The 25,131-nt window shown below is 51.3% G+C and overlaps 17 non-coding genes across 17 annotated transcripts; 11 read left to right on the top strand and 6 right to left on the bottom strand.

Annotated features, from left to right (window-relative positions):
- Positions 1-6: 6 nt before the first annotated feature.
- Positions 7-88, top strand: TRNAL-AAG (transfer RNA leucine (anticodon AAG)). Its single transcript has one exon. It is a non-coding gene; the product is annotated as a tRNA-Leu (tRNA).
- Positions 89-1,456: 1,368 nt separating this feature from the next.
- TRNAL-AAG (transfer RNA leucine (anticodon AAG)) lies at positions 1,457-1,538 on the top strand. Its single transcript has one exon. It is a non-coding gene; the product is annotated as a tRNA-Leu (tRNA).
- Positions 1,539-4,356: 2,818 nt separating this feature from the next.
- Positions 4,357-4,438, top strand: TRNAL-AAG (transfer RNA leucine (anticodon AAG)). Its single transcript has one exon. It is a non-coding gene; the product is annotated as a tRNA-Leu (tRNA).
- Positions 4,439-5,212: 774 nt separating this feature from the next.
- Positions 5,213-5,284, bottom strand: TRNAD-GUC (transfer RNA aspartic acid (anticodon GUC)). The gene has a single exon. It is a non-coding gene; the product is annotated as a tRNA-Asp (tRNA).
- Positions 5,285-8,138: 2,854 nt separating this feature from the next.
- TRNAD-GUC (transfer RNA aspartic acid (anticodon GUC)) lies at positions 8,139-8,210 on the bottom strand. The gene has a single exon. It is a non-coding gene; the product is annotated as a tRNA-Asp (tRNA).
- Positions 8,211-8,751: 541 nt separating this feature from the next.
- On the top strand, positions 8,752-8,833 carry TRNAL-AAG (transfer RNA leucine (anticodon AAG)). The gene has a single exon. It is a non-coding gene; the product is annotated as a tRNA-Leu (tRNA).
- Positions 8,834-9,607: 774 nt separating this feature from the next.
- Positions 9,608-9,679, bottom strand: TRNAD-GUC (transfer RNA aspartic acid (anticodon GUC)). The gene has a single exon. It is a non-coding gene; the product is annotated as a tRNA-Asp (tRNA).
- Positions 9,680-10,219: 540 nt separating this feature from the next.
- On the top strand, positions 10,220-10,301 carry TRNAL-AAG (transfer RNA leucine (anticodon AAG)). Its single transcript has one exon. It is a non-coding gene; the product is annotated as a tRNA-Leu (tRNA).
- Positions 10,302-11,681: 1,380 nt separating this feature from the next.
- On the top strand, positions 11,682-11,763 carry TRNAL-AAG (transfer RNA leucine (anticodon AAG)). Its single transcript has one exon. It is a non-coding gene; the product is annotated as a tRNA-Leu (tRNA).
- Positions 11,764-13,131: 1,368 nt separating this feature from the next.
- Positions 13,132-13,213, top strand: TRNAL-AAG (transfer RNA leucine (anticodon AAG)). Its single transcript has one exon. It is a non-coding gene; the product is annotated as a tRNA-Leu (tRNA).
- Positions 13,214-15,437: 2,224 nt separating this feature from the next.
- On the bottom strand, positions 15,438-15,509 carry TRNAD-GUC (transfer RNA aspartic acid (anticodon GUC)). Its single transcript has one exon. It is a non-coding gene; the product is annotated as a tRNA-Asp (tRNA).
- A 540-nt stretch (positions 15,510-16,049) lies between these two features.
- TRNAL-AAG (transfer RNA leucine (anticodon AAG)) lies at positions 16,050-16,131 on the top strand. Its single transcript has one exon. It is a non-coding gene; the product is annotated as a tRNA-Leu (tRNA).
- Positions 16,132-18,949: 2,818 nt separating this feature from the next.
- On the top strand, positions 18,950-19,031 carry TRNAL-AAG (transfer RNA leucine (anticodon AAG)). The gene has a single exon. It is a non-coding gene; the product is annotated as a tRNA-Leu (tRNA).
- A 1,368-nt stretch (positions 19,032-20,399) lies between these two features.
- Positions 20,400-20,481, top strand: TRNAL-AAG (transfer RNA leucine (anticodon AAG)). Its single transcript has one exon. It is a non-coding gene; the product is annotated as a tRNA-Leu (tRNA).
- Positions 20,482-22,713: 2,232 nt separating this feature from the next.
- On the bottom strand, positions 22,714-22,785 carry TRNAD-GUC (transfer RNA aspartic acid (anticodon GUC)). Its single transcript has one exon. It is a non-coding gene; the product is annotated as a tRNA-Asp (tRNA).
- A 540-nt stretch (positions 22,786-23,325) lies between these two features.
- TRNAL-AAG (transfer RNA leucine (anticodon AAG)) lies at positions 23,326-23,407 on the top strand. The gene has a single exon. It is a non-coding gene; the product is annotated as a tRNA-Leu (tRNA).
- A 774-nt stretch (positions 23,408-24,181) lies between these two features.
- TRNAD-GUC (transfer RNA aspartic acid (anticodon GUC)) lies at positions 24,182-24,253 on the bottom strand. Its single transcript has one exon. It is a non-coding gene; the product is annotated as a tRNA-Asp (tRNA).
- Between the last annotated feature and the right edge of the window lie 878 nt (positions 24,254-25,131).

The raw sequence follows: 25,131 nt of genomic DNA, 5'->3' as shown, positions 1-25,131 counted from the left end.
CAGGGAGGTAGCGTGGCCGAGCGGTCTAAGGCGCTGGATTAAGGCTCCAGTCTCTTCGGAGGCGTGGGTTCAAATCCCACCGCTGCCACTTTTCCTGGCCTTGCATTTTAAAGAAGAACGTAACGTTGACCTCTTCCTTCATTAGTGCCACCTCTGTCGCAATGAGCAAGCGGATGGTATGCCACACCCTGCAGGAAAAAGGTTTCGCTTCTGACGTCTTGCTTTTCTGGACATCCAGTCTCAAGTTTCCCATCTGGAACGGCGCTCCCTGCTGCTTTGTGAAGGCTTGCTGCAAGAGCCTTCGAAACCCAGGAGCTCTTGCGTTGAGCTGTGACGCGTCCTGGGAAGACCTCCCGTTGCAGCGGAATGAGCCCCACTTCCAGGGCGTGCTGGTAGCAAATTTCCCACAGCCCACAGGGAGCAAACGATCCCAGGTGTGATGTATCACCAGGAGAGGCTGAGATGAGAGTAAGGGTTCACGCGTGTGCCCGGACCGAGGTTAATGATGGGATTAGAGCTAGGGTTAGATGCAGGGAAAGAGTGAGAGTTATAATTAGGGATAAAGCTAACAGGTGATCATTACTCGTCATGTAACATGATACAAAGGGTCAGAAGAGGAACTGATTCAGGGTTACAATTTGGACTTCGCAGACAACAGGAGCACTAAATGGTGCTGAGGGGGACTCAATAAAGTGGACCGGCCGCCTAATGTAAGCAATTGTGCACAAATATTGTACGATGACTAGCGTTGCCGGTGCTTTTTTCTTAAAGAGTCAGTTCTTGGCACCCATTCCCTACTTGACTCAGCCTAATCTTCAAGAATATTTGTCAAGAACTAAAAAAAATCCAGAAAAGGTTTAACCTCCCCGGTCTCCCGCGTGACAGGCGGGGATACTGACCACTATACTAACGAGGAGACGTGAGGGCATGAAATGAACAGCTGCTGATGTCTGCACAGCATCCAGCGACCACCTAGATGGCCTAGGGGGTCTCATTTTCCCCCGTCAAACGGCTTGCCCGATCTAAGGCTAATTTCTTTCTTTTTATCGGCACCAGGCTTAAAACTCAGTTTAAGGCGATAGTTCCGGGCTATGTTTGACTCCAGAGTTGAATCTGTCATCCCGCATTTCCTCAGCAAATCAAGCTACCCATCTCAAGTCTCATGAGCTGAGGACGGCAAAGTCCCTGTGGGCTTAGGACAGTCAAAGAAACCCCTGGGCTGCATGCTAAGCCCCTTTTCGGCTTCACTTTCCGAATCCTGCCCTAGCTTGCGATTAGTTTTTTTCTCACTTCTTGCCCCCAACTCCCACCTTGCCTCATGGTCTCCCCTCCTCTGCGCACCTGACAGTTTGCCTGCCCTTCCACTGCCTGTCTCCAGACTTTCCAAGGAGAAAAGGCAAAGCACTAAAGCGGGCCGGGCAACGGGTCAAGTTCCGCTTTCGGCGACTAGCAGGGAGGTAGCGTGGCCGAGCGGTCTAAGGCGCTGGATTAAGGCTCCAGTCTCTTCGGAGGCGTGGGTTCAAATCCCACCGCTGCCACTTTTCCTGGCCTTGCATTTTAAAGAAGAACGTAACGTTGACCTCTTCCTTCATTAGTGCCACCTCTGTCGCAATGAGCAAGCGGATGGTATGCCACACCCTGCAGGAAAAAGGTTTCGCTTCTGACGTCTTGCTTTTCTGGACATCCAGTCTCAAGTTTCCCATCTGGAACGGCGCTCCCTGCTGCTTTGTGAAGGCTTGCTGCAAGAGCCTTCGAAACCCAGGAGCTCTTGCGTTGAGCTGTGACGCGTCCTGGGAAGACCTCCCGTTGCAGCGGAATGAGCCCCACTTCCAGGGCGTGCTGGTAGCAAATTTCCCACAGCCCACAGGGAGCAAACGATCCCAGGTGTGATGTATCACCAGGAGAGGCTGAGATGAGAGTAAGGGTTCACGCGTGTGCCCGGACCGAGGTTAATGATGGGATTAGAGCTAGGGTTAGATGCAGGGAAAGAGTGAGAGTTATAATTAGGGATAAAGCTAACAGGTGATCATTACTCGTCATGTAACATGATACAAAGGGTCAGAAGAGGAACTGATTCAGGGTTACAATTTGGACTTCGCAGACAACAGGAGCACTAAATGGTGCTGAGGGGGACTCAATAAAGTGGACCGGCCGCCTAATGTAAGCAATTGTGCACAAATATTGTACGATGACTAGCGTTGCCGGTGCTTTTTTCTTAAAGAGTCAGTTCTTGGCACCCATTCCCTACTTGACTCAGCCTAATCTTCAAGAATATTTGTCAAGAACTAAAAAAAATCCAGAAAAGGTTTAACCTCCCCGGTCTCCCGCGTGACAGGCGGGGATACTGACCACTATACTAACGAGGAGACGTGAGGGCATGAAATGAACAGCTGCTGATGTCTGCACAGCATCCAGCGACCACCTAGATGGCCTAGGGGGTCTCATTTTCCCCCGTCAAACGGCTTGCCCGATCTAAGGCTAATTTCTTTCTTTTTATCGGCACCAGGCTTAAAACTCAGTTTAAGGCGATAGTTCCGGGCTATGTTTGACTCCAGAGTTGAATCTGTCATCCCGCATTTCCTCAGCAAATCAAGCTACCCATCTCAAGTCTCATGAGCTGAGGACGGCAAAGTCCCTGTGGGCTTAGGACAGTCAAAGAAACCCCTGGGCTGCATGCTAAGCCCCTTTTCGGCTTCACTTTCCGAATCCTGCCCTAGCTTGCGATTAGTTTTTTTCTCACTTCTTGCCCCCAACTCCCACCTTGCCTCATGGTCTCCCCTCCTCTGCGCACCTGACAGTTTGCCTGCCCTTCCACTGCCTGTCTCCAGACTTTCCAAGGAGAAAAGGCAAAGCACTAAAGCGGGCCGGGCAACGGGTCAAGTTCCGCTTTCGGCGACTAGCAGGGAGGTAGCGTGGCCGAGCGGTCTAAGGTGCTGGATTAAGGCTCCAGTCTCTTCGGAGGCGTGGGTTCAAATCCCACCGCTGCCACTTTTCCTGGCCTTGCATTTTAAAGAAGAACGTAACGTTGACCTCTTCCTTCATTAGTGCCAGCTCTGTCGCAATGAGCAAGCGGATGGTATGCCACACCCTGCAGGAAAAAGGTTTCGCTTCTGACGTCTTGCTTTTCTGGACATCCAGTCTCAAGTTTCCCATCTGGAACGGCGCTCCCTGCTGCTTTGTGAAGGCTTGCTGCAAGAGCCTTCGAAACCCAGGAGCTCTTGCGTTGAGCTGTGACGCGTCCTGGGAAGACCTCCCGTTGTAGCGGAATGAGCCCCACTTCCAGGGCGTGCTGGTAGCAAATTTCCCACAGCCCACAGGGAGCAAACGATCCCAGGTGTGATGTATCACCAGGAGAGGCTGAGATGAGAGTAAGGGTTCACGCGTGTGCCCGGACCGAGGTTAATGATGGGATTAGAGCTAGGGTTAGATGCAGGGAAAGAGTGAGAGTTATAATTAGGGATAAAGCTAACAGGTGATCATTACTCGTCATGTAACATGATACAAAGGGTCAGAAGAGGAACTGATTCAGGGTTACAATTTGGACTTCGCAGACAACAGGAGCACTAAATGGTGCTGAGGGGGACTCAATAAAGTGGACCGGCCGCCTAATGTAAGCAATTGTGCACAAATATTGTACGATGACTAGCGTTGCCGGTGCTTTTTTCTTAAAGAGTCAGTTCTTGGCACCCATTCCCTACTTGACTCAGCCTAATCTTCAAGAATATTTGTCAAGAACTAAAAAAAATCCAGAAAAGGTTTAACCTCCCCGGTCTCCCGCGTGACAGGCGGGGATACTGACCACTATACTAACGAGGAGACGTGAGGGCATGAAATGAACAGCTGCTGATGTCTGCACAGCATCCAGCGACCACCTAGATGGCCTAGGGGGTCTCATTTTCCCCCGTCAAACGGCTTGCCCGATCTAAGGCTAATTTCTTTCTTTTTATCGGCACCAGGCTTAAAACTCAGTTTAAGGCGATAGTTCCGGGCTATGTTTGACTCCAGAGTTGAATCTGTCATCCCGCATTTCCTCAGCAAATCAAGCTACCCATCTCAAGTCTCATGAGCTGAGGACGGCAAAGTCCCTGTGGGCTTAGGACAGTCAAAGAAACCCCTGGGCTGCATGCTAAGCCCCTTTTCGGCTTCACTTTCCGAATCCTGCCCTAGCTTGCGATTAGTTTTTTTCTCACTTCTTGCCCCCATCTCCCACCTTGCCTCATGGTCTCCCCTCCTCTGCGCACCTGACAGTTTGCCTGCCCTTCCACTGCCTGTCTCCAGACTTTCCAAGGAGAAAAGGCAAAGCACTAAAGCGGGCCGGGCAACGGGTCAAGTTCCGCTTTCGGCGACTAGCAGGGAGGTAGCGTGGCCGAGCGGTCTAAGGCGCTGGATTAAGGCTCCAGTCTCTTCGGAGGCGTGGGTTCAAATCCCACCGCTGCCACTTTTCCTGGCCTTGCATTTTAAAGAAGAACGTAACGTTGACCTCTTCCTTCATTAGTGCCAGCTCTGTCGCAATGAGCAAGCGGATGGTATGCCACACCCTGCAGGAAAAAGGTTTCGCTTCTGACGTCTTGCTTTTCTGGACATCCAGTCTCAAGTTTCCCATCTGGAACGGCGCTCCCTGCTGCTTTGTGAAGGCTTGCTGCAAGAGCCTTCGAAACCCAGGAGCTCTTGCGTTGAGCTGTGACGCGTCCTGGGAAGACCTCCCGTTGCAGCGGAATGAGCCCCACTTCCAGGGCGTGCTGGTAGCAAATTTCCCACAGCCCACAGGGAGCAAACGATCCCAGGTGTGATGTATCACCAGGAGAGGCTGAGATGAGAGTAAGGGTTCACGCGTGTGCCCGGACCGAGGTTAATGATGGGATTAGAGCTAGGGTTAGATGCAGGGAAAGAGTGAGAGTTATAATTAGGGATAAAGCTAACAGGTGATCATTACTCGTCATGTAACATGATACAAAGGGTCAGAAGAGGAACTGATTCAGGGTTACAATTTGGACTTCGCAGACAACAGGAGCACTAAATGGTGCTGAGGGGGACTCAATAAAGTGGACCGGCCGCCTAATGTAAGCAATTGTGCACAAATATTGTACGATGACTAGCGTTGCCGGTGCTTTTTTCTTAAAGAGTCAGTTCTTGGCACCCATTCCCTACTTGACTCAGCCTAATCTTCAAGAATATTTGTCAAGAACTAAAAAAAATCCAGAAAAGGTTTAACCTCCCCGTCGGGGAATTGAACCCCGGTCTCCCGCGTGACAGGCGGGGATACTGACCACTATACTAACGAGGAGACGTGAGGGCATGAAATGAACAGCTGCTGATGTCTGCACAGCATCCAGCGACCACCTAGATGGCCTAGGGGGTCTCATTTTCCCCCGTCAAACGGCTTGCCCGATCTAAGGCTAATTTCTTTCTTTTTATCGGCACCAGGCTTAAAACTCAGTTTAAGGCGATAGTTCCGGGCTATGTTTGACTCCAGAGTTGAATCTGTCATCCCGCATTTCCTCAGCAAATCAAGCTACCCATCTCAAGTCTCATGAGCTGAGGACGGCAAAGTCCCTGTGGGCTTAGGACAGTCAAAGAAACCCCTGGGCTGCATGCTAAGCCCCTTTTCGGCTTCACTTTCCGAATCCTGCCCTAGCTTGCGATTAGTTTTTTTCTCACTTCTTGCCCCCATCTCCCACCTTGCCTCATGGTCTCCCCTCCTCTGCGCACCTGACAGTTTGCCTGCCCTTCCACTGCCTGTCTCCAGACTTTCCAAGGAGAAAAGGCAAAGCACTAAAGCGGGCCGGGCAACGGGTCAAGTTCCGCTTTCGGCGACTAGCAGGGAGGTAGCGTGGCCGAGCGGTCTAAGGTGCTGGATTAAGGCTCCAGTCTCTTCGGAGGCGTGGGTTCAAATCCCACCGCTGCCACTTTTCCTGGCCTTGCATTTTAAAGAAGAACGTAACGTTGACCTCTTCCTTCATTAGTGCCACCTCTGTCGCAATGAGCAAGCGGATGGTATGCCACACCCTGCAGGAAAAAGGTTTCGCTTCTGACGTCTTGCTTTTCTGGACATCCAGTCTCAAGTTTCCCATCTGGAACGGCGCTCCCTGCTGCTTTGTGAAGGCTTGCTGCAAGAGCCTTCGAAACCCAGGAGCTCTTGCGTTGAGCTGTGACGCGTCCTGGGAAGACCTCCCGTTGCAGCGGAATGAGCCCCACTTCCAGGGCGTGCTGGTAGCAAATTTCCCACAGCCCACAGGGAGCAAACGATCCCAGGTGTGATGTATCACCAGGAGAGGCTGAGATGAGAGTAAGGGTTCACGCGTGTGCCCGGACCGAGGTTAATGATGGGATTAGAGCTAGGGTTAGATGCAGGGAAAGAGTGAGAGTTATAATTAGGGATAAAGCTAACAGGTGATCATTACTCGTCATGTAACATGATACAAAGGGTCAGAAGAGGAACTGATTCAGGGTTACAATTTGGACTTCGCAGACAACAGGAGCACTAAATGGTGCTGAGGGGGACTCAATAAAGTGGACCGGCCGCCTAATGTAAGCAATTGTGCACAAATATTGTACGATGACTAGCGTTGCCGGTGCTTTTTTCTTAAAGAGTCAGTTCTTGGCACCCATTCCCTACTTGACTCAGCCTAATCTTCAAGAATATTTGTCAAGAACTAAAAAAAATCCAGAAAAGGTTTAACCTCCCCGTCGGGGAATTGAACCCCGTGACAGGCGGGGATACTGACCACTATACTAACGAGGAGACGTGAGGGCATGAAATGAACAGCTGCTGATGTCTGCACAGCATCCAGCGACCACCTAGATGGCCTAGGGGGTCTCATTTTCCCCCGTCAAATGGCTTGCCCGATCTAAGGCTAATTTCTTTCTTTTTATCGGCACCAGGCTTAAAACTCAGTTTAAGGCGATAGTTCCGGGCTATGTTTGACTCCAGAGTTGAATCTGTCATCCCGCATTTCCTCAGCAAATCAAGCTACCCATCTCAAGTCTCATGAGCTGAGGACGGCAAAGTCCCTGTGGGCTTAGGACAGTCAAAGAAACCCCTGGGCTGCATGCTAAGCCCCTTTTCGGCTTCACTTTCCGAATCCTGCCCTAGCTTGCGATTAGTTTTTTTCTCACTTCTTGCCCCCAACTCCCACCTTGCCTCATGGTCTCCCCTCCTCTGCGCACCTGACAGTTTGCCTGCCCTTCCACTGCCTGTCTCCAGACTTTCCAAGGAGAAAAGGCAAAGCACTAAAGCGGGCCGGGCAACGGGTCAAGTTCCGCTTTCGGCGACTAGCAGGGAGGTAGCGTGGCCGAGCGGTCTAAGGTGCTGGATTAAGGCTCCAGTCTCTTCGGAGGCGTGGGTTCAAATCCCACCGCTGCCACTTTTCCTGGCCTTGCATTTTAAAGAAGAACGTAACGTTGACCTCTTCCTTCATTAGTGCCAGCTCTGTCGCAATGAGCAAGCGGATGGTATGCCACACCCTGCAGGAAAAAGGTTTCGCTTCTGACGTCTTGCTTTTCTGGACATCCAGTCTCAAGTTTCCCATCTGGAACGGCGCTCCCTGCTGCTTTGTGAAGGCTTGCTGCAAGAGCCTTCGAAACCCAGGAGCTCTTGCGTTGAGCTGTGACGCGTCCTGGGAAGACCTCCCGTTGCAGCGGAATGAGCCCCACTTCCAGGGCGTGCTGGTAGCAAATTTCCCACAGCCCACAGGGAGCAAACGATCCCAGGTGTGATGTATCACCAGGAGAGGCTGAGATGAGAGTAAGGGTTCACGCGTGTGCCCGGACCGAGGTTAATGATGGGATTAGAGCTAGGGTTAGATGCAGGGAAAGAGTGAGAGTTATAATTAGGGATAAAGCTAACAGGTGATCATTACTCGTCATGTAACATGATACAAAGGGTCAGAAGAGGAACTGATTCAGGGTTACAATTTGGACTTCGCAGACAACAGGAGCACTAAATGGTGCTGAGGGGGACTCAATAAAGTGGACCGGCCGCCTAATGTAAGCAATTGTGCACAAATATTGTACGATGACTAGCGTTGCCGGTGCTTTTTTCTTAAAGAGTCAGTTCTTGGCACCCATTCCCTACTTGACTCAGCCTAATCTTCAAGAATATTTGTCAAGAACTAAAAAAAATCCAGAAAAGGTTTAACCTCCCCGTCGGGGAATTGAACCCCGGTCTCCCGCGTGACAGGCGGGGATACTGACCACTATACTAACGAGGAGACGTGAGGGCATGAAATGAACAGCTGCTGATGTCTGCACAGCATCCAGCGACCACCTAGCTGGCCTAGGGGGGTCTCATTTTCCCCCGTCAAACGGCTTGCCCGATCTAAGGCTAATTTCTTTCTTTTTATCGGCACCAGGCTTAAAACTCAGTTTAAGGCGATAGTTCCGGGCTATGTTTGACTCCAGAGTTGAATCTGTCATCCCGCATTTCCTCAGCAAATCAAGCTACCCATCTCAAGTCTCATGAGCTGAGGACGGCAAAGTCCCTGTGGGCTTAGGACAGTCAAAGAAACCCCTGGGCTGCATGCTAAGCCCCTTTTCGGCTTCACTTTCCGAATCCTGCCCTAGCTTGCGATTAGTTTTTTTCTCACTTCTTGCCCCCATCTCCCACCTTGCCTCATGGTCTCCCCTCCTCTGCGCACCTGACAGTTTGCCTGCCCTTCCACTGCCTGTCTCCAGACTTTCCAAGGAGAAAAGGCAAAGCACTAAAGCGGGCCGGGCAACGGGTCAAGTTCCGCTTTCGGCGACTAGCAGGGAGGTAGCGTGGCCGAGCGGTCTAAGGCGCTGGATTAAGGCTCCAGTCTCTTCGGAGGCGTGGGTTCAAATCCCACCGCTGCCACTTTTCCTGGCCTTGCATTTTAAAGAAGAACGTAACGTTGACCTCTTCCTTCATTAGTGCCACCTCTGTCGCAATGAGCAAGCGGATGGTATGCCACACCCTGCAGGAAAAAGGTTTCGCTTCTGACGTCTTGCTTTTCTGGACATCCAGTCTCAAGTTTCCCATCTGGAACGGCGCTCCCTGCTGCTTTGTGAAGGCTTGCTGCAAGAGCCTTCGAAACCCAGGAGCTCTTGCGTTGAGCTGTGACGCGTCCTGGGAAGACCTCCCGTTGCAGCGGAATGAGCCCCACTTCCAGGGCGTGCTGGTAGCAAATTTCCCACAGCCCACAGGGAGCAAACGATCCCAGGTGTGATGTATCACCAGGAGAGGCTGAGATGAGAGTAAGGGTTCACGCGTGTGCCCGGACCGAGGTTAATGATGGGATTAGAGCTAGGGTTAGATGCAGGGAAAGAGTGAGAGTTATAATTAGGGATAAAGCTAACAGGTGATCATTACTCGTCATGTAACATGATACAAAGGGTCAGAAGAGGAACTGATTCAGGGTTACAATTTGGACTTCGCAGACAACAGGAGCACTAAATGGTGCTGAGGGGGACTCAATAAAGTGGACCGGCCGCCTAATGTAAGCAATTGTGCACAAATATTGTACGATGACTAGCGTTGCCGGTGCTTTTTTCTTAAAGAGTCAGTTCTTGGCACCCATTCCCTACTTGACTCAGCCTAATCTTCAAGAATATTTGTCAAGAACTAAAAAAAATCCAGAAAAGGTTTAACCTCCCCGTCGGGGAATTGAACCCCGGTCTCCCGCGTGACAGGCGGGGATACTGACCACTATACTAACGAGGAGACGTGAGGGCATGAAATGAACAGCTGCTGATGTCTGCACAGCATCCAGCGACCACCTAGATGGCCTAGGGGGTCTCATTTTCCCCCGTCAAACGGCTTGCCCGATCTAAGGCTAATTTCTTTCTTTTTATCGGCACCAGGCTTAAAACTCAGTTTAAGGCGATAGTTCCGGGCTATGTTTGACTCCAGAGTTGAATCTGTCATCCCGCATTTCCTCAGCAAATCAAGCTACCCATCTCAAGTCTCATGAGCTGAGGACGGCAAAGTCCCTGTGGGCTTAGGACAGTCAAAGAAACCCCTGGGCTGCATGCTAAGCCCCTTTTCGGCTTCACTTTCCGAATCCTGCCCTAGCTTGCGATTAGTTTTTTTCTCACTTCTTGCCCCCATCTCCCACCTTGCCTCATGGTCTCCCCTCCTCTGCGCACCTGACAGTTTGCCTGCCCTTCCACTGCCTGTCTCCAGACTTTCCAAGGAGAAAAGGCAAAGCACTAAAGCGGGCCGGGCAACGGGTCAAGTTCCGCTTTCGGCGACTAGCAGGGAGGTAGCGTGGCCGAGCGGTCTAAGGCGCTGGATTAAGGCTCCAGTCTCTTCGGAGGCGTGGGTTCAAATCCCACCGCTGCCACTTTTCCTGGCCTTGCATTTTAAAGAAGAACGTAACGTTGACCTCTTCCTTCATTAGTGCCACCTCTGTCGCAATGAGCAAGCGGATGGTATGCCACACCCTGCAGGAAAAAGGTTTCGCTTCTGACGTCTTGCTTTTCTGGACATCCAGTCTCAAGTTTCCAATCTGGAACGGCGCTCCCTGCTGCTTTGTGAAGACTTGCTGCAAGAGCCTTCGAAACCCAGGAGCTCTTGCGTTGAGCTGTGACGCGTCCTGGGAAGACCTCCCGTTGCAGCGGAATGAGCCCCACTTCCAGGGCGTGCTGGTAGCAAATTTCCCACAGCCCACAGGGAGCAAACGATCCCAGGTGTGATGTATCACCAGGAGAGGCTGAGATGAGAGTAAGGGTTCACGCGTGTGCCCGGACCGAGGTTAATGATGGGATTAGAGCTAGGGTTAGATGCAGGGAAAGAGTGAGAGTTATAATTAGGGATAAAGCTAACAGGTGATCATTACTCGTCATGTAACATGATACAAAGGGTCAGAAGAGGAACTGATTCAGGGTTACAATTTGGACTTCGCAGACAACAGGAGCACTAAATGGTGCTGAGGGGGACTCAATAAAGTGGACCGGCCGCCTAATGTAAGCAATTGTGCACAAATATTGTACGATGACTAGCGTTGCCGGTGCTTTTTTCTTAAAGAGTCAGTTCTTGGCACCCATTCCCTACTTGACTCAGCCTAATCTTCAAGAATATTTGTCAAGAACTAAAAAAAATCCAGAAAAGGTTTAACCTCCCCGTCGGGGACCCCGGTCTCCCGCGTGACAGGCGGGGATACTGACCACTATACTAACGAGGAGACGTGAGGGCATGAAATGAACAGCTGCTGATGTCTGCACAGCATCCAGCGACCACCTAGATGGCCTAGGGGGTCTCATTTTCCCCCGTCAAACGGCTTGCCCGATCTAAGGCTAATTTCTTTCTTTTTATCGGCACCAGGCTTAAAACTCAGTTTAAGGCGATAGTTCCGGGCTATGTTTGACTCCAGAGTTGAATCTGTCATCCCGCATTTCCTCAGCAAATCAAGCTACCCATCTCAAGTCTCATGAGCTGAGGACGGCAAAGTCCCTGTGGGCTTAGGACAGTCAAAGAAACCCCTGGGCTGCATGCTAAGCCCCTTTTCGGCTTCACTTTCCGAATCCTGCCCTAGCTTGCGATTAGTTTTTTTCTCACTTCTTGCCCCCAACTCCCACCTTGCCTCATGGTCTCCCCTCCTCTGCGCACCTGACAGTTTGCCTGCCCTTCCACTGCCTGTCTCCAGACTTTCCAAGGAGAAAAGGCAAAGCACTAAAGCGGGCCGGGCAACGGGTCAAGTTCCGCTTTCGGCGACTAGCAGGGAGGTAGCGTGGCCGAGCGGTCTAAGGCGCTGGATTAAGGCTCCAGTCTCTTCGGAGGCGTGGGTTCAAATCCCACCGCTGCCACTTTTCCTGGCCTTGCATTTTAAAGAAGAACGTAACGTTGACCTCTTCCTTCATTAGTGCCAGCTCTGTCGCAATGAGCAAGCGGATGGTATGCCACACCCTGCAGGAAAAAGGTTTCGCTTCTGACGTCTTGCTTTTCTGGACATCCAGTCTCAAGTTTCCCATCTGGAACGGCGCTCCCTGCTGCTTTGTGAAGGCTTGCTGCAAGAGCCTTCGAAACCCAGGAGCTCTTGCGTTGAGCTGTGACGCGTCCTGGGAAGACCTCCCGTTGCAGCGGAATGAGCCCCACTTCCAGGGCGTGCTGGTAGCAAATTTCCCACAGCCCACAGGGAGCAAACGATCCCAGGTGTGATGTATCACCAGGAGAGGCTGAGATGAGAGTAAGGGTTCACGCGTGTGCCCGGACCGAGGTTAATGATGGGATTAGAGCTAGGGTTAGATGCAGGGAAAGAGTGAGAGTTATAATTAGGGATAAAGCTAACAGGTGATCATTACTCGTCATGTAACATGATACAAAGGGTCAGAAGAGGAACTGATTCAGGGTTACAATTTGGACTTCGCAGACAACAGGAGCACTAAATGGTGCTGAGGGGGACTCAATAAAGTGGACCGGCCGCCTAATGTAAGCAATTGTGCACAAATATTGTACGATGACTAGCGTTGCCGGTGCTTTTTTCTTAAAGAGTCAGTTCTTGGCACCCATTCCCTACTTGACTCAGCCTAATCTTCAAGAATATTTGTCAAGAACTAAAAAAAATCCAGAAAAGGTTTAACCTCCCCGGTCTCCCGCGTGACAGGCGGGGATACTGACCACTATACTAACGAGGAGACGTGAGGGCATGAAATGAACAGCTGCTGATGTCTGCACAGCATCCAGCGACCACCTAGATGGCCTAGGGGGTCTCATTTTCCCCCGTCAAACGGCTTGCCCGATCTAAGGCTAATTTCTTTCTTTTTATCGGCACCAGGCTTAAAACTCAGTTTAAGGCGATAGTTCCGGGCTATGTTTGACTCCAGAGTTGAATCTGTCATCCCGCATTTCCTCAGCAAATCAAGCTACCCATCTCAAGTCTCATGAGCTGAGGACGGCAAAGTCCCTGTGGGCTTAGGACAGTCAAAGAAACCCCTGGGCTGCATGCTAAGCCCCTTTTCGGCTTCACTTTCCGAATCCTGCCCTAGCTTGCGATTAGTTTTTTTCTCACTTCTTGCCCCCAACTCCCACCTTGCCTCATGGTCTCCCCTCCTCTGCGCACCTGACAGTTTGCCTGCCCTTCCACTGCCTGTCTCCAGACTTTCCAAGGAGAAAAGGCAAAGCACTAAAGCGGGCCGGGCAACGGGTCAAGTTCCGCTTTCGGCGACTAGCAGGGAGGTAGCGTGGCCGAGCGGTCTAAGGCGCTGGATTAAGGCTCCAGTCTCTTCGGAGGCGTGGGTTCAAATCCCACCGCTGCCACTTTTCCTGGCCTTGCATTTTAAAGAAGAACGTAACGTTGACCTCTTCCTTCATTAGTGCCAGCTCTGTCGCAATGAGCAAGCGGATGGTATGCCACACCCTGCAGGAAAAAGGTTTCGCTTCTGACGTCTTGCTTTTCTGGACATCCAGTCTCAAGTTTCCCATCTGGAACGGCGCTCCCTGCTGCTTTGTGAAGGCTTGCTGCAAGAGCCTTCGAAACCCAGGAGCTCTTGCGTTGAGCTGTGACGCGTCCTGGGAAGACCTCCCGTTGCAGCGGAATGAGCCCCACTTCCAGGGCGTGCTGGTAGCAAATTTCCCACAGCCCACAGGGAGCAAACGATCCCAGGTGTGATGTATCACCAGGAGAGGCTGAGATGAGAGTAAGGGTTCACGCGTGTGCCCGGACCGAGGTTAATGATGGGATTAGAGCTAGGGTTAGATGCAGGGAAAGAGTGAGAGTTATAATTAGGGATAAAGCTAACAGGTGATCATTACTCGTCATGTAACATGATACAAAGGGTCAGAAGAGGAACTGATTCAGGGTTACAATTTGGACTTCGCAGACAACAGGAGCACTAAATGGTGCTGAGGGGGACTCAATAAAGTGGACCGGCCGCCTAATGTAAGCAATTGTGCACAAATATTGTACGATGACTAGCGTTGCCGGTGCTTTTTTCTTAAAGAGTCAGTTCTTGGCACCCATTCCCTACTTGACTCAGCCTAATCTTCAAGAATATTTGTCAAGAACTAAAAAAAATCCAGAAAAGGTTTAACCTCCCCGGTCTCCCGCGTGACAGGCGGGGATACTGACCACTATACTAACGAGGAGACGTGAGGGCATGAAATGAACAGCTGCTGATGTCTGCACAGCATCCAGCGACCACCTAGATGGCCTAGGGGGTCTCATTTTCCCCCGTCAAACGGCTTGCCCGATCTAAGGCTAATTTCTTTCTTTTTATCGGCACCAGGCTTAAAACTCAGTTTAAGGCGATAGTTCCGGGCTATGTTTGACTCCAGAGTTGAATCTGTCATCCCGCATTTCCTCAGCAAATCAAGCTACCCATCTCAAGTCTCATGAGCTGAGGACGGCAAAGTCCCTGTGGGCTTAGGACAGTCAAAGAAACCCCTGGGCTGCATGCTAAGCCCCTTTTCGGCTTCACTTTCCGAATCCTGCCCTAGCTTGCGATTAGTTTTTTTCTCACTTCTTGCCCCCAACTCCCACCTTGCCTCATGGTCTCCCCTCCTCTGCGCACCTGACAGTTTGCCTGCCCTTCCACTGCCTGTCTCCAGACTTTCCAAGGAGAAAAGGCAAAGCACTAAAGCGGGCCGGGCAACGGGTCAAGTTCCGCTTTCGGCGACTAGCAGGGAGGTAGCGTGGCCGAGCGGTCTAAGGTGCTGGATTAAGGCTCCAGTCTCTTCGGAGGCGTGGGTTCAAATCCCACCGCTGCCACTTTTCCTGGCCTTGCATTTTAAAGAAGAACGTAACGTTGACCTCTTCCTTCATTAGTGCCAGCTCTGTCGCAATGAGCAAGCGGATGGTATGCCACACCCTGCAGGAAAAAGGTTTCGCTTCTGACGTCTTGCTTTTCTGGACATCCAGTCTCAAGTTTCCCATCTGGAACGGCGCTCCCTGCTGCTTTGTGAAGGCTTGCTGCAAGAGCCTTCGAAACCCAGGAGCTCTTGCGTTGAGCTGTGACGCGTCCTGGGAAGACCTCCCGTTGCAGCGGAATGAGCCCCACTTCCAGGGCGTGCTGGTAGCAAATTTCCCACAGCCCACAGGGAGCAAACGATCCCAGGTGTGATGTATCACCAGGAGAGGCTGAGATGAGAGTAAGGGTTCACGCGTGTGCCCGGACCGAGGTTAATGATGGGATTAGAGCTAGGGTTAGATGCAGGGAAAGAGTGAGAGTTATAATTAGGGATAAAGCTAACAGGTGATCATTACTCGTCATGTAACATGATACAAAGGGTCAGAAGAGGAACTGATTCAGGGTTACAATTTGGACTTCGCAGACAACAGGAGCACTAAATGGTGCTGAGGGGGACTCAATAAAGTGGACCGGCCGCCTAATGTAAGCAATTGTGCACAAATATTGTACGATGACTAGCGTTGCCGGTGCTTTTTTCTTAAAGAGTCAGTTCTTGGCACCCATTCCCTACTTGACTCAGCCTAATCTTCAAGAATATTTGTCAAGAACTAAAAAAAATCCAGAAAAGGTTTAACCTCCCCGTCGGGGAATTGAACCCCGGTCTCCCGCGTGACAGGCGGGGATACTGACCACTATACTAACGAGGAGACGTGAGGGCATGAAATGAACAGCTGCTGATGTCTGCACAGCATCCAGCGACCACCTAGATGGCCTAGGGGGTCTCATTTTCCCCCGTCAAACGGCTTGCCCGATCTAAGGCTAATTTCTTTCTTTTTATCGGCACCAGGCTTAAAACTCAGTTTAAGGCGATAGTTCCGGGCTATGTTTGACTCCAGAGTTGAATCTGTCATCCCGCATTTCCTCAGCAAATCAAGCTACCCATCTCAAGTCTCATGAGCTGAGGACGGCAAAGTCCCTGTGGGCTTAGGACAGTCAAAGAAACCCCTGGGCTGCATGCTAAGCCCCTTTTCGGCTTCACTTTCCGAATCCTGCCCTAGCTTGCGATTAGTTTTTTTCTCACTTCTTGCCCCCATCTCCCACCTTGCCTCATGGTCTCCCCTCCTCTGCGCACCTGACAGTTTGCCTGCCCTTCCACTGCCTGTCTCCAGACTTTCCAAGGAGAAAAGGCAAAGCACTAAAGCGGGCCGGGCAACGGGTCAAGTTCCGCTTTCGGCGACTAGCAGGGAGGTAGCGTGGCCGAGCGGTCTAAGGCGCTGGATTAAGGCTCCAGTCTCTTCGGAGGCGTGGGTTCAAATCCCACCGCTGCCACTTTTCCTGGCCTTGCATTTTAAAGAAGAACGTAACGTTGACCTCTTCCTTCATTAGTGCCACCTCTGTCGCAATGAGCAAGCGGATGGTATGCCACACCCTGCAGGAATAAGGTTTCGCTTCTGACGTCTTGCTTTTCTGGACATCCAGTCTCAAGTTTCCCATCTGGAACGGCGCTCCCTGCTGCTTTGTGAAGGCTTGCTGCAAGAGCCTTCGAAACCCAGGAGCTCTTGCGTTGAGCTGTGACGCGTCCTGGGAAGACCTCCCGTTGCAGCGGAATGAGCCCCACTTCCAGGGCGTGCTGGTAGCAAATTTCCCACAGCCCACAGGGAGCAAACGATCCCAGGTGTGATGTATCACCAGGAGAGGCTGAGATGAGAGTAAGGGTTCACGCGTGTGCCCGGACCGAGGTTAATGATGGGATTAGAGCTAGGGTTAGATGCAGGGAAAGAGTGAGAGTTATAATTAGGGATAAAGCTAACAGGTGATCATTACTCGTCATGTAACATGATACAAAGGGTCAGAAGAGGAACTGATTCAGGGTTACAATTTGGACTTCGCAGACAACAGGAGCACTAAATGGTGCTGAGGGGGACTCAATAAAGTGGACCGGCCGCCTAATGTAAGCAATTGTGCACAAATATTGTACGATGACTAGCGTTGCCGGTGCTTTTTTCTTAAAGAGTCAGTTCTTGGCACCCATTCCCTACTTGACTCAGCCTAATCTTCAAGAATATTTGTCAAGAACTAAAAAAAATCCAGAAAAGGTTTAACCTCCCCGGTCTCCCGCGTGACAGGCGGGGATACTGACCACTATACTAACGAGGAGACGTGAGGGCATGAAATGAACAGCTGCTGATGTCTGCACAGCATCCAGCGACCACCTAGATGGCCTAGGGGGTCTCATTTTCCCCCGTCAAACGGCTTGCCCGATCTAAGGCTAATTTCTTTCTTTTTATCGGCACCAGGCTTAAAACTCAGTTTAAGGCGATAGTTCCGGGCTATGTTTGACTCCAGAGTTGAATCTGTCATCCCGCATTTCCTCAGCAAATCAAGCTACCCATCTCAAGTCTCATGAGCTGAGGACGGCAAAGTCCCTGTGGGCTTAGGACAGTCAAAGAAACCCCTGGGCTGCATGCTAAGCCCCTTTTCGGCTTCACTTTCCGAATCCTGCCCTAGCTTGCGATTAGTTTTTTTCTCACTTCTTGCCCCCAACTCCCACCTTGCCTCATGGTCTCCCCTCCTCTGCGCACCTGACAGTTTGCCTGCCCTTCCACTGCCTGTCTCCAGACTTTCCAAGGAGAAAAGGCAAAGCACTAAAGCGGGCCGGGCAACGGGTCAAGTTCCGCTTTCGGCGACTAGCAGGGAGGTAGCGTGGCCGAGCGGTCTAAGGTGCTGGATTAAGGCTCCAGTCTCTTCGGAGGCGTGGGTTCAAATCCCACCGCTGCCACTTTTCCTGGCCTTGCATTTTAAAGAAGAACGTAACGTTGACCTCTTCCTTCATTAGTGCCAGCTCTGTCGCAATGAGCAAGCGGATGGTATGCCACACCCTGCAGGAAAAAGGTTTCGCTTCTGACGTCTTGCTTTTCTGGACATCCAGTCTCAAGTTTCCCATCTGGAACGGCGCTCCCTGCTGCTTTGTGAAGGCTTGCTGCAAGAGCCTTCGAAACCCAGGAGCTCTTGCGTTGAGCTGTGACGCGTCCTGGGAAGACCTCCCGTTGTAGCGGAATGAGCCCCACTTCCAGGGCGTGCTGGTAGCAAATTTCCCACAGCCCACAGGGAGCAAACGATCCCAGGTGTGATGTATCACCAGGAGAGGCTGAGATGAGAGTAAGGGTTCACGCGTGTGCCCGGACCGAGGTTAATGATGGGATTAGAGCTAGGGTTAGATGCAGGGAAAGAGTGAGAGTTATAATTAGGGATAAAGCTAACAGGTGATCATTACTCGTCATGTAACATGATACAAAGGGTCAGAAGAGGAACTGATTCAGGGTTACAATTTGGACTTCGCAGACAACAGGAGCACTAAATGGTGCTGAGGGGGACTCAATAAAGTGGACCGGCCGCCTAATGTAAGCAATTGTGCACAAATATTGTACGATGACTAGCGTTGCCGGTGCTTTTTTCTTAAAGAGTCAGTTCTTGGCACCCATTCCCTACTTGACTCAGCCTAATCTTCAAGAATATTTGTCAAGAACTAAAAAAAATCCAGAAAAGGTTTAACCTCCCCGGTCTCCCGCGTGACAGGCGGGGATACTGACCACTATACTAACGAGGAGACGTGAGGGCATGAAATGAACAGCTGCTGATGTCTGCACAGCATCCAGCGACCACCTAGATGGCCTAGGGGGTCTCATTTTCCCCCGTCAAACGGCTTGCCCGATCTAAGGCTAATTTCTTTCTTTTTATCGGCACCAGGCTTAAAACTCAGTTTAAGGCGATAGTTCCGGGCTATGTTTGACTCCAGAGTTGAATCTGTCATCCCGCATTTCCTCAGCAAATCAAGCTACCCATCTCAAGTCTCATGAGCTGAGGACGGCAAAGTCCCTGTGGGCTTAGGACAGTCAAAGAAACCCCTGGGCTGCATGCTAAGCCCCTTTTCGGCTTCACTTTCCGAATCCTGCCCTAGCTTGCGATTAGTTTTTTTCTCACTTCTTGCCCCCATCTCCCACCTTGCCTCATGGTCTCCCCTCCTCTGCGCACCTGACAGTTTGCCTGCCCTTCCACTGCCTGTCTCCAGACTTTCCAAGGAGAAAAGGCAAAGCACTAAAGCGGGCCGGGCAACGGGTCAAGTTCCGCTTTCGGCGACTAGCAGGGAGGTAGCGTGGCCGAGCGGTCTAAGGCGCTGGATTAAGGCTCCAGTCTCTTCGGAGGCGTGGGTTCAAATCCCACCGCTGCCACTTTTCCTGGCCTTGCATTTTAAAGAAGAACGTAACGTTGACCTCTTCCTTCATTAGTGCCAGCTCTGTCGCAATGAGCAAGCGGATGGTATGCCACACCCTGCAGGAAAAAGGTTTCGCTTCTGACGTCTTGCTTTTCTGGACATCCAGTCTCAAGTTTCCCATCTGGAACGGCGCTCCCTGCTGCTTTGTGAAGGCTTGCTGCAAGAGCCTTCGAAACCCAGGAGCTCTTGCGTTGAGCTGTGACGCGTCCTGGGAAGACCTCCCGTTGCAGCGGAATGAGCCCCACTTCCAGGGCGTGCTGGTAGCAAATTTCCCACAGCCCACAGGGAGCAAACGATCCCAGGTGTGATGTATCACCAGGAGAGGCTGAGATGAGAGTAAGGGTTCACGCGTGTGCCCGGACCGAGGTTAATGATGGGATTAGAGCTAGGGTTAGATGCAGGGAAAGAGTGAGAGTTATAATTAGGGATAAAGCTAACAGGTGATCATTACTCGTCATGTAACATGATACAAAGGGTCAGAAGAGGAACTGATTCAGGGTTACAATTTGGACTTCGCAGACAACAGGAGCACTAAATGGTGCTGAGGGGGACTCAATAAAGTGGACCGGCCGCCTAATGTAAGCAATTGTGCACAAATATTGTACGATGACTAGCGTTGCCGGTGCTTTTTTCTTAAAGAGTCAGTTCTTGGCACCCATTCCCTACTTGACTCAGCCTAATCTTCAAGAATATTTGTCAAGAACTAAAAAAAATCCAGAAAAGGTTTAACCTCCCCGGTCTCCCGCGTGACAGGCGGGGATACTGACCACTATACTAACGAGGAGACGTGAGGGCATGAAATGAACAGCTGCTGATGTCTGCACAGCATCCAGCGACCACCTAGATGGCCTAGGGGGTCTCATTTTCCCCCGTCAAACGGCTTGCCCGATCTAAGGCTAATTTCTTTCTTTTTATCGGCACCAGGCTTAAAACTCAGTTTAAGGCGATAGTTCCGGGCTATGTTTGACTCCAGAGTTGAATCTGTCATCCCGCATTTCCTCAGCAAATCAAGCTACCCATCTCAAGTCTCATGAGCTGAGGACGGCAAAGTCCCTGTGGGCTTAGGACAGTCAAAGAAACCCCTGGGCTGCATGCTAAGCCCCTTTTCGGCTTCACTTTCCGAATCCTGCCCTAGCTTGCGATTAGTTTTTTCCTCACTTCTTGCCCCCATCTCCCACCTTGCCTCATGGTCTCCCCTCCTCTGCGCACCTGACAGTTTGCCTGCCCTTCCACTGCCTGTCTCCAGACTTTCCAAGGAGAAAAGGCAAAGCACTAAAGCGGGCCGGGCAACGGGTCAAGTTCCGCTTTCGGCGACTAGCAGGGAGGTAGCGTGGCCGAGCGGTCTAAGGCGCTGGATTAAGGCTCCAGTCTCTTCGGAGGCGTGGGTTCAAATCCCACCGCTGCCACTTTTCCTGGCCTTGCATTTTAAAGAAGAACGTAACGTTGACCTCTTCCTTCATTAGTGCCACCTCTGTCGCAATGAGCAAGCGGATGGTATGCCACACCCTGCAGGAAAAAGGTTTCGCTTCTGACGTCTTGCTTTTCTGGACATCCAGTCTCAAGTTTCCCATCTGGAACGGCGCTCCCTGCTGCTTTGTGAAGACTTGCTGCAAGAGCCTTCGAAACCCAGGAGCTCTTGCGTTGAGCTGTGACGCGTCCTGGGAAGACCTCCCGTTGCAGCGGAATGAGCCCCACTTCCAGGGCGTGCTGGTAGCAAATTTCCCACAGCCCACAGGGAGCAAACGATCCCAGGTGTGATGTATCACCAGGAGAGGCTGAGATGAGAGTAAGGGTTCACGCGTGTGCCCGGACCGAGGTTAATGATGGGATTAGAGCTAGGGTTAGATGCAGGGAAAGAGTGAGAGTTATAATTAGGGATAAAGCTAACAGGTGATCATTACTCGTCATGTAACATGATACAAAGGGTCAGAAGAGGAACTGATTCAGGGTTACAATTTGGACTTCGCAGACAACAGGAGCACTAAATGGTGCTGAGGGGGACTCAATAAAGTGGACCGGCCGCCTAATGTAAGCAATTGTGCACAAATATTGTACGATGACTAGCGTTGCCGGTGCTTTTTTCTTAAAGAGTCAGTTCTTGGCACCCATTCCCTACTTGACTCAGCCTAATCTTCAAGAATATTTGTCAAGAACTAAAAAAAATCCAGAAAAGGTTTAACCTCCCCGTCGGGGAATTGAACCCCGTGACAGGCGGGGATACTGACCACTATACTAACGAGGAGACGTGAGGGCATGAAATGAACAGCTGCTGATGTCTGCACAGCATCCAGCGACCACCTAGATGGCCTAGGGGGTCTCATTTTCCCCCGTCAAATGGCTTGCCCGATCTAAGGCTAATTTCTTTCTTTTTATCGGCACCAGGCTTAAAACTCAGTTTAAGGCGATAGTTCCGGGCTATGTTTGACTCCAGAGTTGAATCTGTCATCCCGCATTTCCTCAGCAAATCAAGCTACCCATCTCAAGTCTCATGAGCTGAGGACGGCAAAGTCCCTGTGGGCTTAGGACAGTCAAAGAAACCCCTGGGCTGCATGCTAAGCCCCTTTTCGGCTTCACTTTCCGAATCCTGCCCTAGCTTGCGATTAGTTTTTTTCTCACTTCTTGCCCCCAACTCCCACCTTGCCTCATGGTCTCCCCTCCTCTGCGCACCTGACAGTTTGCCTGCCCTTCCACTGCCTGTCTCCAGACTTTCCAAGGAGAAAAGGCAAAGCACTAAAGCGGGCCGGGCAACGGGTCAAGTTCCGCTTTCGGCGACTAGCAGGGAGGTAGCGTGGCCGAGCGGTCTAAGGTGCTGGATTAAGGCTCCAGTCTCTTCGGAGGCGTGGGTTCAAATCCCACCGCTGCCACTTTTCCTGGCCTTGCATTTTAAAGAAGAACGTAACGTTGACCTCTTCCTTCATTAGTGCCAGCTCTGTCGCAATGAGCAAGCGGATGGTATGCCACACCCTGCAGGAAAAAGGTTTCGCTTCTGACGTCTTGCTTTTCTGGACATCCAGTCTCAAGTTTCCCATCTGGAACGGCGCTCCCTGCTGCTTTGTGAAGGCTTGCTGCAAGAGCCTTCGAAACCCAGGAGCTCTTGCGTTGAGCTGTGACGCGTCCTGGGAAGACCTCCCGTTGCAGCGGAATGAGCCCCACTTCCAGGGCGTGCTGGTAGCAAATTTCCCACAGCCCACAGGGAGCAAACGATCCCAGGTGTGATGTATCACCAGGAGAGGCTGAGATGAGAGTAAGGGTTCACGCGTGTGCCCGGACCGAGGTTAATGATGGGATTAGAGCTAGGGTTAGATGCAGGGAAAGAGTGAGAGTTATAATTAGGGATAAAGCTAACAGGTGATCATTACTCGTCATGTAACATGATACAAAGGGTCAGAAGAGGAACTGATTCAGGGTTACAATTTGGACTTCGCAGACAACAGGAGCACTAAATGGTGCTGAGGGGGACTCAATAAAGTGGACCGGCCGCCTAATGTAAGCAATTGTGCACAAATATTGTACGATGACTAGCGTTGCCGGTGCTTTTTTCTTAAAGAGTCAGTTCTTGGCACCCATTCCCTACTTGACTCAGCCTAATCTTCAAGAATATTTGTCAAGAACTAAAAAAAATCCAGAAAAGGTTTAACCTCCCCGTCGGGGAATTGAACCCCGGTCTCCCGCGTGACAGGCGGGGATACTGACCACTATACTAACGAGGAGACGTGAGGGCATGAAATGAACAGCTGCTGATGTCTGCACAGCATCCAGCGACCACCTAGATGGCCTAGGGGGTCTCATTTTCCCCCGTCAAACGGCTTGCCCGATCTAAGGCTAATTTCTTTCTTTTTATCGGCACCAGGCTTAAAACTCAGTTTAAGGCGATAGTTCCGGGCTATGTTTGACTCCAGAGTTGAATCTGTCATCCCGCATTTCCTCAGCAAATCAAGCTACCCATCTCAAGTCTCATGAGCTGAGGACGGCAAAGTCCCTGTGGGCTTAGGACAGTCAAAGAAACCCCTGGGCTGCATGCTAAGCCCCTTTTCGGCTTCACTTTCCGAATCCTGCCCTAGCTTGCGATTAGTTTTTTTCTCACTTCTTGCCCCCATCTCCCACCTTGCCTCATGGTCTCCCCTCCTCTGCGCACCTGACAGTTTGCCTGCCCTTCCACTGCCTGTCTCCAGACTTTCCAAGGAGAAAAGGCAAAGCACTAAAGCGGGCCGGGCAACGGGTCAAGTTCCGCTTTCGGCGACTAGCAGGGAGGTAGCGTGGCCGAGCGGTCTAAGGCGCTGGATTAAGGCTCCAGTCTCTTCGGAGGCGTGGGTTCAAATCCCACCGCTGCCACTTTTCCTGGCCTTGCATTTTAAAGAAGAACGTAACGTTGACCTCTTCCTTCATTAGTGCCACCTCTGTCGCAATGAGCAAGCGGATGGTATGCCACACCCTGCAGGAAAAAGGTTTCGCTTCTGACGTCTTGCTTTTCTGGACATCCAGTCTCAAGTTTCCCATCTGGAACGGCGCTCCCTGCTGCTTTGTGAAGGCTTGCTGCAAGAGCCTTCGAAACCCAGGAGCTCTTGCGTTGAGCTGTGACGCGTCCTGGGAAGACCTCCCGTTGCAGCGGAATGAGCCCCACTTCCAGGGCGTGCTGGTAGCAAATTTCCCACAGCCCACAGGGAGCAAACGATCCCAGGTGTGATGTATCACCAGGAGAGGCTGAGATGAGAGTAAGGGTTCACGCGTGTGCCCGGACCGAGGTTAATGATGGGATTAGAGCTAGGGTTAGATGCAGGGAAAGAGTGAGAGTTATAATTAGGGATAAAGCTAACAGGTGATCATTACTCGTCATGTAACATGATACAAAGGGTCAGAAGAGGAACTGATTCAGGGTTACAATTTGGACTTCGCAGACAACAGGAGCACTAAATGGTGCTGAGGGGGACTCAATAAAGTGGACCGGCCGCCTAATGTAAGCAATTGTGCACAAATATTGTACGATGACTAGCGTTGCCGGTGCTTTTTTCTTAAAGAGTCAGTTCTTGGCACCCATTCCCTACTTGACTCAGCCTAATCTTCAAGAATATTTGTCAAGAACTAAAAAAAATCCAGAAAAGGTTTAACCTCCCCGTCGGGGAATTGAACCCCGGTCTCCCGCGTGACAGGCGGGGATACTGACCACTATACTAACGAGGAGACGTGAGGGCATGAAATGAACAGCTGCTGATGTCTGCACAGCATCCAGCGACCACCTAGATGGCCTAGGGGGTCTCATTTTCCCCCGTCAAACGGCTTGCCCGATCTAAGGCTAATTTCTTTCTTTTTATCGGCACCAGGCTTAAAACTCAGTTTAAGGCGATAGTTCCGGGCTATGTTTGACTCCAGAGTTGAATCTGTCATCCCGCATTTCCTCAGCAAATCAAGCTACCCATCTCAAGTCTCATGAGCTGAGGACGGCAAAGTCCCTGTGGGCTTAGGACAGTCAAAGAAACCCCTGGGCTGCATGCTAAGCCCCTTTTCGGCTTCACTTTCCGAATCCTGCCCTAGCTTGCGATTAGTTTTTTTCTCACTTCTTGCCCCCATCTCCCACCTTGCCTCATGGTCTCCCCTCCTCTGCGCACCTGACAGTTTGCCTGCCCTTCCACTGCCTGTCTCCAGACTTTCCAAGGAGAAAAGGCAAAGCACTAAAGCGGGCCGGGCAACGGGTCAAGTTCCGCTTTCGGCGACTAGCAGGGAGGTAGCGTGGCAGAGCGGTCTAAGGCGCTGGATTAAGGCTCCAGTCTCTTCGGAGGCGTGGGTTCAAATCCCACCGCTGCCACTTTTCCTGGCCTTGCATTTTAAAGAAGAACGTAACGTTGACCTCTTCCTTCATTAGTGCCACCTCTGTCGCAATGAGCAAGCGGATGGTATGCCACACCCTGCAGGAAAAAGGTTTCGCTTCTGACGTCTTGCTTTTCTGGACATCCAGTCTCAAGTTTCCAATCTGGAACGGCGCTCCCTGCTGCTTTGTGAAGACTTGCTGCAAGAGCCTTCGAAACCCAGGAGCTCTTGCGTTGAGCTGTGACGCGTCCTGG

This window comes from Ambystoma mexicanum, unplaced genomic scaffold (assembly GCF_040938575.1).
Source record: "Ambystoma mexicanum isolate Mex_15411 unplaced genomic scaffold, UKY_AmexF1_1 Mex_scaf89, whole genome shotgun sequence".
In the NCBI taxonomy this organism is placed as follows: domain Eukaryota; kingdom Metazoa; phylum Chordata; class Amphibia; order Caudata; family Ambystomatidae; genus Ambystoma; species Ambystoma mexicanum.
This window is presented reverse-complemented; position numbering and strand designations above follow the sequence as displayed.